The sequence below is a fragment of the Dicentrarchus labrax genome, unplaced genomic scaffold, assembly GCF_905237075.1.
Source record: "Dicentrarchus labrax unplaced genomic scaffold, dlabrax2021, whole genome shotgun sequence".
In the NCBI taxonomy this organism is placed as follows: Eukaryota; Metazoa; Chordata; class Actinopteri; family Moronidae; genus Dicentrarchus; species Dicentrarchus labrax.
In genome coordinates this window covers 4,482,546-4,496,179 of record NW_026136713.1, presented here as the reverse complement: position 1 = coordinate 4,496,179, position 13,634 = coordinate 4,482,546, and the positions used below count along the sequence as shown (strand labels likewise).

General features: G+C 39.2%; 1 protein-coding gene across 6 annotated transcripts in view; it reads right to left on the bottom strand.

The window, feature by feature from the left end:
- Nucleotides 1-13,634, bottom strand: part of LOC127374438 (ecto-NOX disulfide-thiol exchanger 2) — a 170,643-nt gene that overhangs the window by 145,773 nt on the left and 11,236 nt on the right. For 5 of the 6 annotated variants that reach the window (XM_051419716.1, XM_051419719.1, XM_051419722.1 and 2 more), the window contains exon 2: nt 12,706-12,801. The exons of the other annotated variant lie outside the window; for it this stretch is intronic. The gene's annotated coding sequence lies outside the window, so the exon portion shown is untranslated. The remainder of the gene's footprint in view (nt 1-12,705; nt 12,802-13,634) is intronic. 6 annotated transcript variants of the gene reach the window in all.

Genomic DNA, 13,634 nt, shown 5'->3' with positions numbered 1-13,634 from the left:
GCACTCTTATAACACTCTCAGACACACAATGGACAGTTTAAAACAGAGAAAAGGGATAAAGATCGATGCAGTAGAACCAGAGATATTGTTTGTTTTATTTAACGTATTCTCCTTTCTTATCAAACTCTAGCGCCTACATTATTTACAATACAACTCGACCTCAGACACTTCAGTCAAAATTCAAGTGTGTTATGCTAGTACCTGCTAGGGTAGCCTTCAGCCGGTAGCCTCAAGCAGAGATAAGAAGCAAGGTTTGGTAAGCCCACTTCTTTCTATCTTCAGTATGAACTTATTAAGACGTCACCCATTGGTTTGTGGAGTACCGTTTTTAAGCCTCGAGTTTGGAATTATGGTCGTCGCCACGCCTCATGACATCACTTCAGGCAATTTTTTCAGGGGGTTTATACATTTTTTGCACACAGTTTTTCATTCTGTCTGAAGAACTGTTTATGTGGGATGTTCTCTAATATCTATATAGATCTAATATGGTCTAGTGTTTTCATGCTCCGACATTTAATTGTAACAGCTGCGTGACGTGCAAAAAGACGGCCTTTAATTTGTTACAGCACTTCTGTCCCGATGCATCCCAGCTTTAATATTTTTTTTCTTGGACTTGTTTGAATAGGTTGTTATTTCTTATTATCCTACTGTCTGAACAATGTTCAGTTCTTTAAGAGTTTGTATCGAAAAAAATAAAAAGCCATCTAGTAATCTCATACTGAACCACAAATTGCTTCCGATGGCTGTACAATCAGTGTGTGAGTGTATGAGTGACCTTAGTTGGCTCCTTGCATGGAAGGCTTTGCCATCAGTGTATGAATGTGTGTGAGAATGGGTGAATGTGACCGGTGTAAAGCACTTTGTGTAGTCAGTAGACCAGAAAAGCGCTGTATAAATACAAGTGCGATTTTTTTTTTTCGGATTGAGATGTGTATATGGAGCATTTTTATTCTGTTTGGGCTAAAAAACAAATTAGTTCTAGCAATCCTCCAAAGAGACCTGAAGGTAAATGTATTACTTTCCAATGTAGCGGCATACAACTCATACATACTGCTACAAACAAAGTGGTATCACTCTGATTGGTCATAAATTCACTAAACTCATCATGTGTGCAATAAAACCTTTGACTAAATACATAATTAAGCAACATACTGTCATTCCTAGGGCTCTTGTTCATGATGCCCAATGTGATGCTGGATCAAACCATTACTGGCTGATATCTTGTAGTTTGAAAAAGCAATTAGTTGTATCTATATGACTCAAGCTCATAATGAGAGTAGCTCCATTGTCCTGCAACCTGTTTCCTCACATACTAAGCATACTGGCACTCAGTAGACTGCTCATCTCTGTCTGGCCCAATTGACTGATGGATTTCCAAACTCCGCATCAGCCAAAGCTATTAAGTGGTCTGCTGGAGCGTAATGACTTTACTGTTCCCAGAGTGCAACATCAGGCTCAGCAATTCCTGCCTGCTATTGTCTAGGGCCACTGTGACAAAGTTAATTTCTTGCCAGACAAGCACAAACACTTATGCCGACACACACAATAAATAACGAAACGTAACGAAAAAAAAAAAAAAACAGAATCATCTGAATGACTCTATTTTCTCTTTTTGCTTTCAGCAAAGATCTTGGTCACATCAGGTGACCCATGCCAAATGAGTTTCCTTCAAGGAATCTGAGTGAATGGCTTGCTCTTTTCATGCTTAGGCACTGGCGAAGTAATCGTACCAATATTATGTTCGAAGCCACCATGTAATACAATAACTACCTATGATGAAAGGATTACATATTCTTAAGCCTTTATACAAGGCTTGCACTATTCAGAAAAGTTTAACCCAGTCCAGAAAACAGTCTGCGCAGATACAAATCTTTTGCTCATGGCCATACATAAATTGATATCCATTACTTGCAGTCTATTAGCCATGAAACGAGAACAAGCTCGGTAGTGAAAAGCTGCAGGGTTTTTTTTGTATGAAAATGTGAAAAAAGGACTAAGAGCTCACAGGCCTTACCCTACCCTGCATTATTCCTGGTCATATCCGGGTGTGAGGATATAAATCCACTCTTTATATTCATGGTGACAGACCGGATGACCCGGGCATCTTGTGGCACTGTGACTCAAGTTTGCCTGCCATGTTTAGCCAAACAAAGAGCTGATTTCCTAATCCAAAGCTCTAGCTGTGGCTATATCCCATACGGACTTGTGAAGGTGCAGTGCACATGGAATACATATAAAAGGGCCTATGGTCACTGCAAAAAAAATCTAAAAAGGCACTGGCTAATATAAGCTTTCAAAAGTGGAAGATCTGGGCCTTAACTGTCAACATCACTGCAATCATTCAGTACAACTGAGAGGAGAAAGTGATTCATTACTTTTTGTCTACTTTTCTTCACTTAGAGGAAAAGACTCTAAAACAATAAAGTTTGAAGGAACCAGTAACTGGAGTCCTGGGGCCAACAATGTGCTTTTGTTCTATTCATAAAAGATACTGAGCATGAAAAATTTTTGTCTATACAGGTTCTAAGAAGCTCATTTTTACACACCTGTGATATATAAATCTCAAATTAACTTCAAATTAATGGCACTTACAATCAGCGATTTCCTGTTTTATAATATCAGCACAAACGAGGGTTTTGTCAGGATAATAGCTATGGCTATTTCTTTCAAATTTGACACACTCTTTACAGAACATCGCATCCGGTTTTTATGCTGTCAAGATATAGTTTCAGCAAATATCTGTAGAAAAGTTACCTACTTAAATTCTTTACATTCTGAGAGAAATCATTAAATGAAATGCTGTAAAAAATAATTTAAAAAAAAGCATTCAGTATCTGAAGTCACAGGCTTATAATAATCGACACCAACTTATACTAGCAACACATACTACTAACTCTAAAAGTAAAGTGCTTAACTGGAGCAAACTGTCAGGGGTCATTAGTCACATATCTTGTTTTCTCCCCTCCATTGTGGTGAGTGGGGTCTAGCTGCAATGCGTCTTTGTCTGGGGGCCTTATCTGGCTGTGAAGTGCCGAGCTCTGTGCCGCTGTCTCTATTGGCATGGTGATGGAGGCAAGGCCTGCCATCCCAGATAAACCTCCCTCTGTTCTCCCAGCAGCCCAGCAGGCTTCATGTTTGCTGCAGGTGTCAGAGAAAATGTCCCCATAGCTATTAGACTTAAGCGCTGCAGGTGACATGTTGGCACCTCTGATGGGAAACGACTGAAGATGGGAGAAAGTGATGACGGTGAAGATGGAGACAGACAACACAGGGACAAGGCGGTATGAGGAGGAAAAGTTGGACTGGGATGGCCGCCAAAAAATACAAAGTAATTCTCACTAAGGTGCTGTAAAACACAGATAATGAATATTGTCTATAGCATTATTAGCTCAATCAGCATCTACATGCCAACTCTGTTTAAATCCGGTGGCTGCTTAAACAACAGACATTGCTGGGATGGAAACAACTCTAACGTAAACTTCCATAAAAACAGCATCTAATAATCACTGTACACCACGAAGAGAAAAAATCCCAAAATGAAAAGCTGTGGCAGACAGGTTGTAGTAACCACACAGTAATGATGGCTGTTGTTGCTGCTGCTCCAAAACTGTCACCAGGGGGAAAACCTTGTTATGCTGAATATTCAGCAGCCATACTGTTTCCAGGTGGCAAGAGATTGGATACGAGGAGGCATAATTGAAAGCACGAACAGTTTCTCTCCTAAAAAAAGAAGTTACAGCACAAAAACAGAAGAAAACAGTTGGAAACTGCTTTCAACTTATTTGACATGAATGACAAGCAGAATTTGCCTTGGAAAAGGGAATCAAACAAACAAATGTGGTCTTAAAAAACAGGACCTAATCGTGGAATTATTTTCAGTTTTTTAGTAGGGCTGCAACTAATGATTATGGTCATTGGTGGGCCTAATATTTGTCTCAAGTAATCAATTCATAGTTTGGTGACCTCTCCAAATGTCTTTCTTTGCCTGAGCAACAGTCTAAATCCCCACGATACTTTTTTTTTTTTTTACTACAGTATCTTTACTTAAAATAGTACCCTAATTAAAATAGTAAATAATTAATTTTCTATGAATCAACTAATTGATTAATTGTTGCAACTCAAGGTTTTAGTTCGTATTGTATTTCCATAAAATGTCAAAAAGTAGGTTGATTTTGACACATTGTAATATATTTAATACTATGCCTTCCAACCAATTAAAGTGTCTCTCATTTATAATAGTTTTAAAAAGTATCTCTGAGGCCATCTTTTCATCAATGTACAAGAACTAGTCCATCTGTGGGTGCTGAGGCCAATGTTAATGTGGGGACAAACAACCGCCACACCACCTTGCCAGGAAGGGAGCAGGACACTGAACTGGCAGATTAGACCACCTGGCCCTGCCAGACTGTCAGCCTATTTATACCCAGGACAATAATTTACACCACGACTGCCCAGTAGCAGAGAAACAGAGACCCAGGGGGAGGCAGCTCAGTGTGACACTCCCATGGTGAAGTGAAAAAAGAGCCACTGTGATGACCTTACACCCTCTTTTTCTCTGTAAGGCTTTCCCAGAGGAGTGAACTAATGACAATGTCCTCCTCTAACACTGCTTGCGCCTTTATCCACAAGAGAAAATCCTCAGTTTGTAGGGCTGAACAAAGAAAGTACTGTTTTAACATGAAAAAACAACACTGCGATTATTTTCACAGTATTGGGACTGCGATAGAATTCATCACTAATATGTGAATTATCATTTTTGCATCACAAATTTCTTAAAATCATGATGGGAAATTTTGTGGGTCTATAACAAACAAACATGTTTTCTTAAATTGGAAGAAAGAGATTTGAAGATTTAAAGATTACTACAGAACTTCATTATAATGTCACACATTTGACCTTCATCAAAACATTGCAGCTTCTGCTTTCTGCATATTGCACTTGGCCATATTGCGATTTTCCATATATTTCGATTAATTGTGCAGCCCTAGTTTTTATTGTGTTTATAAAAGCAAATATATACATCAGTGCTGTGACATTTTTAGGTTGTGTGAATTAGTAAATGGATTTAAAAGCATCTGATTAAATGTGACAATAAGACATTGGCCTATATACTGTAAATGCTGCACAGGACCTAAAGAAAGCCTTTGGTTACGTTCATTTCAGAGTTTAATTTGTCATGCTGTCAAAGTTGGCGTCAAACATCAAAACGACACAAGAAGCAACTTCGATGATTGTGTTATCAACCAAAATCTACAAGGGACCCGCAGCAGCATACCTAGTTTAATGACTTGTCAGAATACGTGGCAATGAACTGAAATATGCTTTGTGCTATATCTGCTCTCCAATCTCTGCCAAAATCTAAAAGTAGTAACCTTACAGTTTTGCAGTAAACCACACTGCAATTAAACCAGGCAGCGAGTTGTTTAAACTCAAAACCCCAGAAGAGCTCTATTTTTTGCTCATGCCGCGCCTGACATTTTCCCATTAGTGGCACGCTCGCGTAATTTGGTGGCACCAATATTTCATTTCAGAGAACGTTTCACACAGTAATGAACATGTCACCGAGTGAAATTAATGTGTCACTGTATTTAACAGATCCAATAAAAGTAAAGAATTTGAATCACTCAGAAATTACATATCAGACCCATTATCACAGTTCATACAACGCCAGTGACAGTTTATTTTTCTGTTGGAGTTGTGCAAATATGTAATGTCACGAACTTAGCAAATGCACTTCAAACATTAATACACATTTTAGTCTCACGTAAAATTAAACAACTTAGACTGATGGGCGTGACTCTGATATTGTGATTAGAGAAGAAAAGTACAATCATCACTTTGTGAGAGGAAGTAAATGAGCAGGAAATGCTGAACAAACGGTGCTGTTGTGCTCTGTGAATGACAAAATAAAACTGCTACATTTGCATGATACAATCAAATGTCTCACGCTCTTTAGATTTTGGATCTATATGCTATACTGAACCTTGGGATGTTATCAAGACATTACTTTCAGAGCTGCATTATTGCTAAAGGATGCCACTTTGCACCATGGGTATTCTTATTAATATGAATGAAATATACAGCCACACTGTTTTATCTCCCGGATAGAAAATGACAAACACCATTAGGAAATAAAGTGTGTTGGTAAAAACACTTAAACTCAACTAAATTATATCAGAGTCAGAAAAGATCTATAGAGGAATAGTTTGACATTTTGGGAACAATAGTAATTTTTCTTACTTGTGTTGAGGAAGAACTTAAACAATCGTGGCGCATCAGACCGCCATCCTTTGAGAATAAAACTTCCAAACAGCCCCTTGGCTCCATTCAAGACTCTCAAGTCACCCAGTGGCATGACCTCAAGAAGTTGAGAAAGGTTCAACTTTATGCAAATTTCCTCAGACTTGCGGGAGCGATGACCCGGAGACAGCCATTCGCACTTGACTGCCTCAGGAAATGGAAGCACAGCTGTTAGCAGTTGAGCCGTTAGCGCCAACTCAGCTATGTAAAGGCTCCTTAAACATATACGGAAAAAGGCAATTGTCGCAGTAAATGGTTTGCCCATTCAGTGTGATTGACATTTAATGAGGTACCAAGAAATAAAAACAATGTGTAGGAAGGCATCGCTCCAGAACTGGACTACCTCATTGTGCACCAGTACAGGGGCAATAGGAGGAAATAACTGTCCAGTCAGTGAAGTGTGTAAATTACACGCTCAACTTAACAAACCCACAATCTTCAGGCTTGTGAAAGGGAGGACAGAATCTGCTTCTTTGAGTTCATATATGTGAACAGCCATTTAGATGAGAAGATTGATACCACTATCATATCTGTCTGTTAAATAGTTACAGCCAGTAGCTTGTTCGCTTAGCCTAGACTGGAAAAAGAGGGAAACAGCTAGTCTCTGCCTATTTCTAATATACACCAGTGTTTCCTCAAGGATTTTTTTTAGCAGTGGGGGCAGGCTCGTCCGAACACGCACACCCCGTGAGGGAGGGTGACTATTGCTCATTGTCACAAATACTGATTCAGACAACTAAAATCACAGATACAGTGTGTGCATTCATATGTGTCGGTGTGGAAGAGTGAGCTGGAGCGTGTAGGTTCTTCAACAGCCATTTCAGCCTACTAGATATCTAAACCCCAGCCTTCTTTCTGGAAATACAAAAGGCTGGAGGCAGAGCTGAGTCGAAGATATTGTAATTAGCTACCAACGTCATAAAGCTGCTGCTGTGGAAAATGCTAGAGAAAAAGACATTAGAGATTCTCATGACGTGTTCAATGTACTACTTACTTGTCATGTTGTGCAGTTATAATATATGTAAACAAAATAGAGATTGGCACTGGGTGGGCAGCGGGCTCTGTTGATGATGAAAATAGGTTTGCATACTTTTTGAGTGAGCGTTAATTAACCAAGATTTATGAAGTTTATTTGAAATGGACATGGGCACACGTCTTTGTTTCAGCAAGCAGGTCTAAATTTACTGATGCTGAAAGTTGATTGAAGCCTAAGAGCTCCATTAACTTGGCTTGTATGGTGTTTTTGAATGAAATAAAAATGAGACTATTAGTTGATGTGAAAGGGTGCTGAATATTCTGGCAATCACATCTGTTCTGCTCTCTGTAGGCAGAGAGGTGAAAGAGAGTTTAGTACTGAGCTTGGAAAACAGGTGGAGCTAAGTGGAGCTAATTTACTGACTGTGTGTGTTTGTGTGTGAGAGAGAGAGAGAGAGAGAGAGAGAGAGAGACACGGTGGAAAAGACAGAGCAAGACAGGCTGGCACATGGAGCAAAGGTGAGCGCTAATATTAGTCTGCTGTGGTGAATGACATGTTGGTTTAGATAAGAGGTTAACAATATGAACTACAATCCTAAAAAACTCTTCTTCTGTCTGCACATCTGTGCTCTAAAGGAAATCAGTGGCAGTTCACACTTTTCTCAGACGCCTCTGAAACATTCCATTCGATCAGCCTTGAGAAACTATTATCTTCTTCGAGTTCTTGAGTATTTGTTTGGCTGTCGGAGCGTGCAGTTTACATACAGCCGTATTGTATCTGACTCCTTGAATGGGGCTGGGCAGGATATTATATCTATTCTTGTTTATGTTGGATGGCTTTTCCAGTCAGTTGAAAGCCTGTGACACTGGCAACATATTAATAACAAAGTATTATTTTCCTTGTTGATTAATTCATGTATTTTGTAGTTTAATTGATTAATTGTTTAGTCAATAAAATGTCAAAATTTTTTTTAAAAAATGATGTTTTAAATATTCAATTGACAATGATATAAAACAGGGAAGCAGAAGCAGCAAATTCTGACATTTGAGAAGCAGGAAAAGCTCAGCCTTAAACCCTTTAAAGTAATATGTACTCTGAGTCAAAGTCCAACATTTCAATGCATGAAGACACAATGCATGATTAACTAATCTAAGTAAAGACAATCAATATAAAATACAATTTAGGATTATCAAGACACATTTTTGATTATCCATACATGTAGCCATGTTACTGAAATTCACTGTATTTTGCACCTCATGAGAGTCTATAAAGTAGTCAATGAGGCTGCAAATTCAAGACAAAAGGGAGCTGTTGTTCCCTTTGGATAGAAAGTAGGTGTTACTTTGTAAAAAAATAATAATAATCAGCATTCGGAGCACACAGCAGTGGACATCAACTATTACACCCCTACACACCTTAACGCATGCTTTCACCCTCTTACTGAAGAGTATTAAAGTGTAGACCTTGCAAAACAGACAGGAGATGGAAAACAGCTTTTGAAAAAAAAACGCACCTAGCACTCAACAGAAAATCGCTCCATCAGTATGTTAAATTGGAAATTGACAGCGATTTGTCCTGGTCTGTAAAATGTCTCCACTAGTAACTGAATAACAGGTAATATCCTCTCCGTTGCAGACAGACAGTAGTATCTGGGTTGCTCTCAAATGTCAAATAGCTGTTCTCAGTAATAACCGCTAAGAGGTTGACGAACATTCCTCTGTCAAGCATCTCTGCTACCGCATTCGTGTGTGTGCGGTCAAGTTGCTGTGCTGAGTGGAGCACGCTGCTCTCAGCAAAAATTCTAAGACAACAGCATCAGTCTTTTGAATATGATTCAGATGAAAAAGAACAGAAAAGGCTCTTATCGCATCTTACAGCTGGCTCTAGTGGGTGTTTCTAGAGACAGGATGACCAGAAATCTTGCAGTGACAAAAGGATTCATGCTGTGACGCAAAACTGTCAGCTAGCAGGATGAAAGTTCCTGCTCTAATCCAACATTTCACTTTGAAAGTTTTTCCCACAAACTGCAGTGACGGACATTCTTCTATGCCCGGTTAAAAACGGGAGCTTTGACCCATTTGCTTCCATCACGTAGGGTATTAAACTAGGACATTATACTGTCTACTGAGTATCACATGGAAATCTAGAATGTGTAAAATTAGAATGAGGGCTTAATCAGCAACCAGCTACTATTGGAGTTCAAGATCCCAATTTCTTTACATATGGAAACATAAATCATTTTGAATTTGTGGTTAAGGCAGAGTGAGCAATACTGGAAATAATTAGCTTGGCTGAAAAGCTACAGAAACTTTAAAAATATCGTTTGTCCCTCTCAATTCTGAAGACATGACTGACTGAGAAACCTGAGCTTATTCTGCTGTTTGATCAATTTTTCAGCCTGGGCGGGGGCACAGTAGAGAAACGGCAAAACAAAAACAAGCGCAATTGGTAATTGGACAAATTGACATAATATTTAGTAAAGTCATCAAATTTAATACTTAATACTACAAATCTTTTGCAGTCATTGACTGCCTGAAGTTTGGAACTCACGTGGACTGTATAATTAAAAATGTGCCATTTGGAAGCAAAACAGGCAAAGACGTGTAGCTTTGGTGGAGCTGAGGCACACTGAATGAAGCCTGGCTGTTACCCACCTGTCACTCAAAGCAGCCATGCTCTTAATTATGCATAACTTTAAGTTCTAACATGTGAATTGTATACAAATTCACCTCTTGTACAGTTGTCATGAATGTGGAATTCAGCTATAGAGACTTAAGCAGTTTCTTGTACCGGGCTGCAGACATGTTTAAAGCTGTAAAGTTGAGCCTTTTAATATCGGCCTTGAGATTGACTCACTTCTGTAGCTCAAGTGGCCATTCGAGAGAGTCTTTGGTTGGCTTTGGCAGTGTGTTTTGAGTTAGTGTCCTGACGTCCAATTAGATTTAAGGCACTGGGTTGCTCTGTACACCTCAGAGTACATCCTGCCATAACCCTCGCTTCCACTTCTTGGCAAACTGTAACCTGGCTTTTTGGTTCTTCAGTTTTATAAGAGGTTTGCATCTTGTGGTAAGACCTCTACAGTTATTAAGGTGAAGTCTTTTCTTTATCCTGTTTTTTGACACAGATATGCCTACCTCTTGGAGAGTCTTCTTGATGTGGCTGACAGTTGAAAAGGGGTTTTTCTTCAGGAGGGAAAGGATTCTTCTGTCATCCACTGCAGTAGTCTACCAGGTCATTTTTGGTATTGCTCAGATCCTCAGTGTGTTCTGTGTTTCTGCTATTTCTTTTGATTGTTGGTGTCTGATTTTTCAGCACATGATTGCCTTCTTAACTGACTTTGGTTATTTGGTCCACATCTTGACTGATAGCAAAAACAGATTCAAAATGAAAGTTCCACACTTAGACCTTTTATCAGCTAATCTGTGCATTAACTAACAATAGAATAGCATACACCTGTCCTAGGAACAACTGCACATATGTCAAATTACATTTTGTCCCTAGAAAGGGATGACAGATATAAATGTCTAAAATTCCTACACGTTCATCCCATTTGGATGTAAATACCCCAAAATTAAAGCTGAAAATCGGCACTTAAAGCACATACTAATTGTTTCATTTGAAATCCATTGTGGCGGTGTACAGAGCCAAAATAACAAAATGGTGTCCCTGTCCAAATACTTATTGAGCTGACTGTAATTACGACATACTATGAGCCAAGACACCATTCACACTACAGCTAATTGTCACTCCTCATTTTGGTGCTTAATACTGTCAAGTTCCCACTCGGCACAATTACGAACGAGAGAAACAACTCATACTAATGAGTCCTGCTTGAAACAGGTAGCAACAAGCATTGTTGACTCTAGCTCCTCTGCAAATGAGCATGATTGTGTGTTTTGGACGAGAACATGAGGTTGAGAATTGGCATCCGACGCGCGGTCATTAACTGTGTACTGCTGCCAAAATGTTTTCCTTTCAAAACTCCGGTTGGTTTGATAGATCACGGTCAGATACAGACACAAAAATGTTTTGAACTTTACAGAGAAATTATGTATTTGAAGAAAATTAAAGGCAAATAAAAGAAAGACATGTTTCTATTAAAAACATATGCTGGGTGTGACTGCTTCATAAGTTACTGTACAAGTGGAATGCAGAAAAATAAGCAGAAGGTCCAGCTACATTTTCAAAACTGTCACCCCATCCAAATGTCATATGATCCAGATTTTAACTGCAGCTCTTATAGTGTAGTCCATAGAGTGCATATGCAAATATAATCCATATGGACTCCACTGCATGTGCCACAACTGGAATGCACACCATGTGAGTATGGTTGGGATAAAACTGCTGTATTTTAAAATTGCGAATAGGACTACACGAGAAAGCAATATTGTATGTTCAGTTCCAACTTAATTGAAATGGTAATTTAAATGCCAAATCCGTCTGCTCAGTGTAGGTTGCTGTTCTGCCATAAAGACCATGTATTTTTTTTAATTAGGTTATCATTTTAAGAGATGTTATGGTGATATTCCTTCAGTTCCTAAATTAAAATAGAGATTAAATAATTGTGCCATAAAGAGAAAAATAAACTGCAGCATATTTAAATGAGTAGGGCTCTAATTTGTGCATGTGCCCAACTGCAGGCACAAAATCTACATAGGGAAAAGTATTTGACATGCAGACCACATCTCCAGTAGTTAGTAGTTCTTAGGCAACAGGCAATTAGAGGAGATACCGCCGCTGTTATCTGCTGCTGAATCTGAAGGCAGAATCCAGTATTATTGGCCTGAGAGAGAAGCAGTACCTGAGCCTCTGGGACAACAAAGAACAGTAGCTATTGTGCAAGCAAAATACTTTAAGCACTGTTTTACCCCTTTGTACTACTCTCTAGCGAAGGACATTTCGACTTACAATGAACCGTTTCAAATCTTTTACAAATCATAAAGACATCAAACTATAACTGCGTGACAGCTGTTTGTGTAGGCACTCTTGGCCAACGACAATTTACAGATACAAGTGCCACCTTTGAAGAATAACCAAAAAGCAGGCGACAAAAGCTTACACAGCAGAATGATACTCAAGGAAATTTAAAAGGACAAGACAATTTGAAGTGATCATTCAACCCATGCAGGATTTGGGAATTTTTTTTTCTCCACAAATGGTTTCCTGCTAAAGTTATAAGGCTAATCAGAGAGGTGTTAAATTTGGAAATAATTATTGGCCTTTGTCGAGGAAGAGCAACCGTAGAGAAAAGCAAGGTGAGAGAGAAATACTGAAAATGTGTTGTTAATTAATAAATTGTTAAATTCACCATCTCATTAGAGACATGCTGTTGAAAGGTCCCAGGCTGAAGGAAAAAGGCACTACATAAGGCAGCGGTGGATCACTATCTCATTGAACCGGATGGATCTTGCATGCCATGGAGCTTGTACCTGTGTTGTTGCAGTCATAGAACTGATTCTCTCAAGCACCATGCCACCTCACTCTGGAAAACGCGACGCTGCAGTGGCTTGGCTTCATCTTTGAGCCTGCGAAACACAAACGTAGAAAATGAAACCCACACTGCTAAAAAAAAAAAAAAAAAAAGCTTTAGAGCTATGGTACTCCAGCACTCACCATTAAGTCCAATTTGATATAGCACATTTCTGTTGTGGATGCTAAAGCGCAGCCTAAGGCAGCTTTCACACTGACAATAGCACTGCTACAAAAAAAGCTTCTCCAATCATTTCAATGAGACCATTGGTTTGCCTCAGCAGCGGATCCTGTCGCAGATGGATCATCAAAAAATCTGGTTCTGTCCTTTATTTTTGTTAGGTCATCGAAGGGGTTGTGCAGATTTTCTGAAATGGGTTTGTATGAGGTACTTATTCATTGTCAGTGTATTATCTACAGTACATGATGGTCAGCACGCCCCCAGTTTGGAGAAGCAACCAGTACCAGCATGATACACTGACTGTGGATAAGTACCTCATACAACTCCACTTCAATAAATCCAAACTTACCCTTTAAGCAAAACATGCTGTGTTGGCCAATCAAATACATGAAAGCACACACGAGGTATAACACCTTGTAGCATGGACCTTGTAGCATTGTACTAATTTGCTGCCTACCTGTAAAGCATTGAGATAGAGGAGAAAGTTATTACTGGCGTGATTAACTTTCCAAAGCTGTACAACCAAACCTCAGAGGAGTACAAGGATATAAACCGCTGTCTTGGCATTTTAAGCCTTCATCCTGGCCTAATTCATTTGTATTTCATCTTCTTTACCTGGACCCTGTGGCAAAATGCCCACACTTTTACAGCCCTTTGCATTGTTTTTCAATGGTGCTATTGTCGGTGTGAAGGCCTCTAATGCAGCAC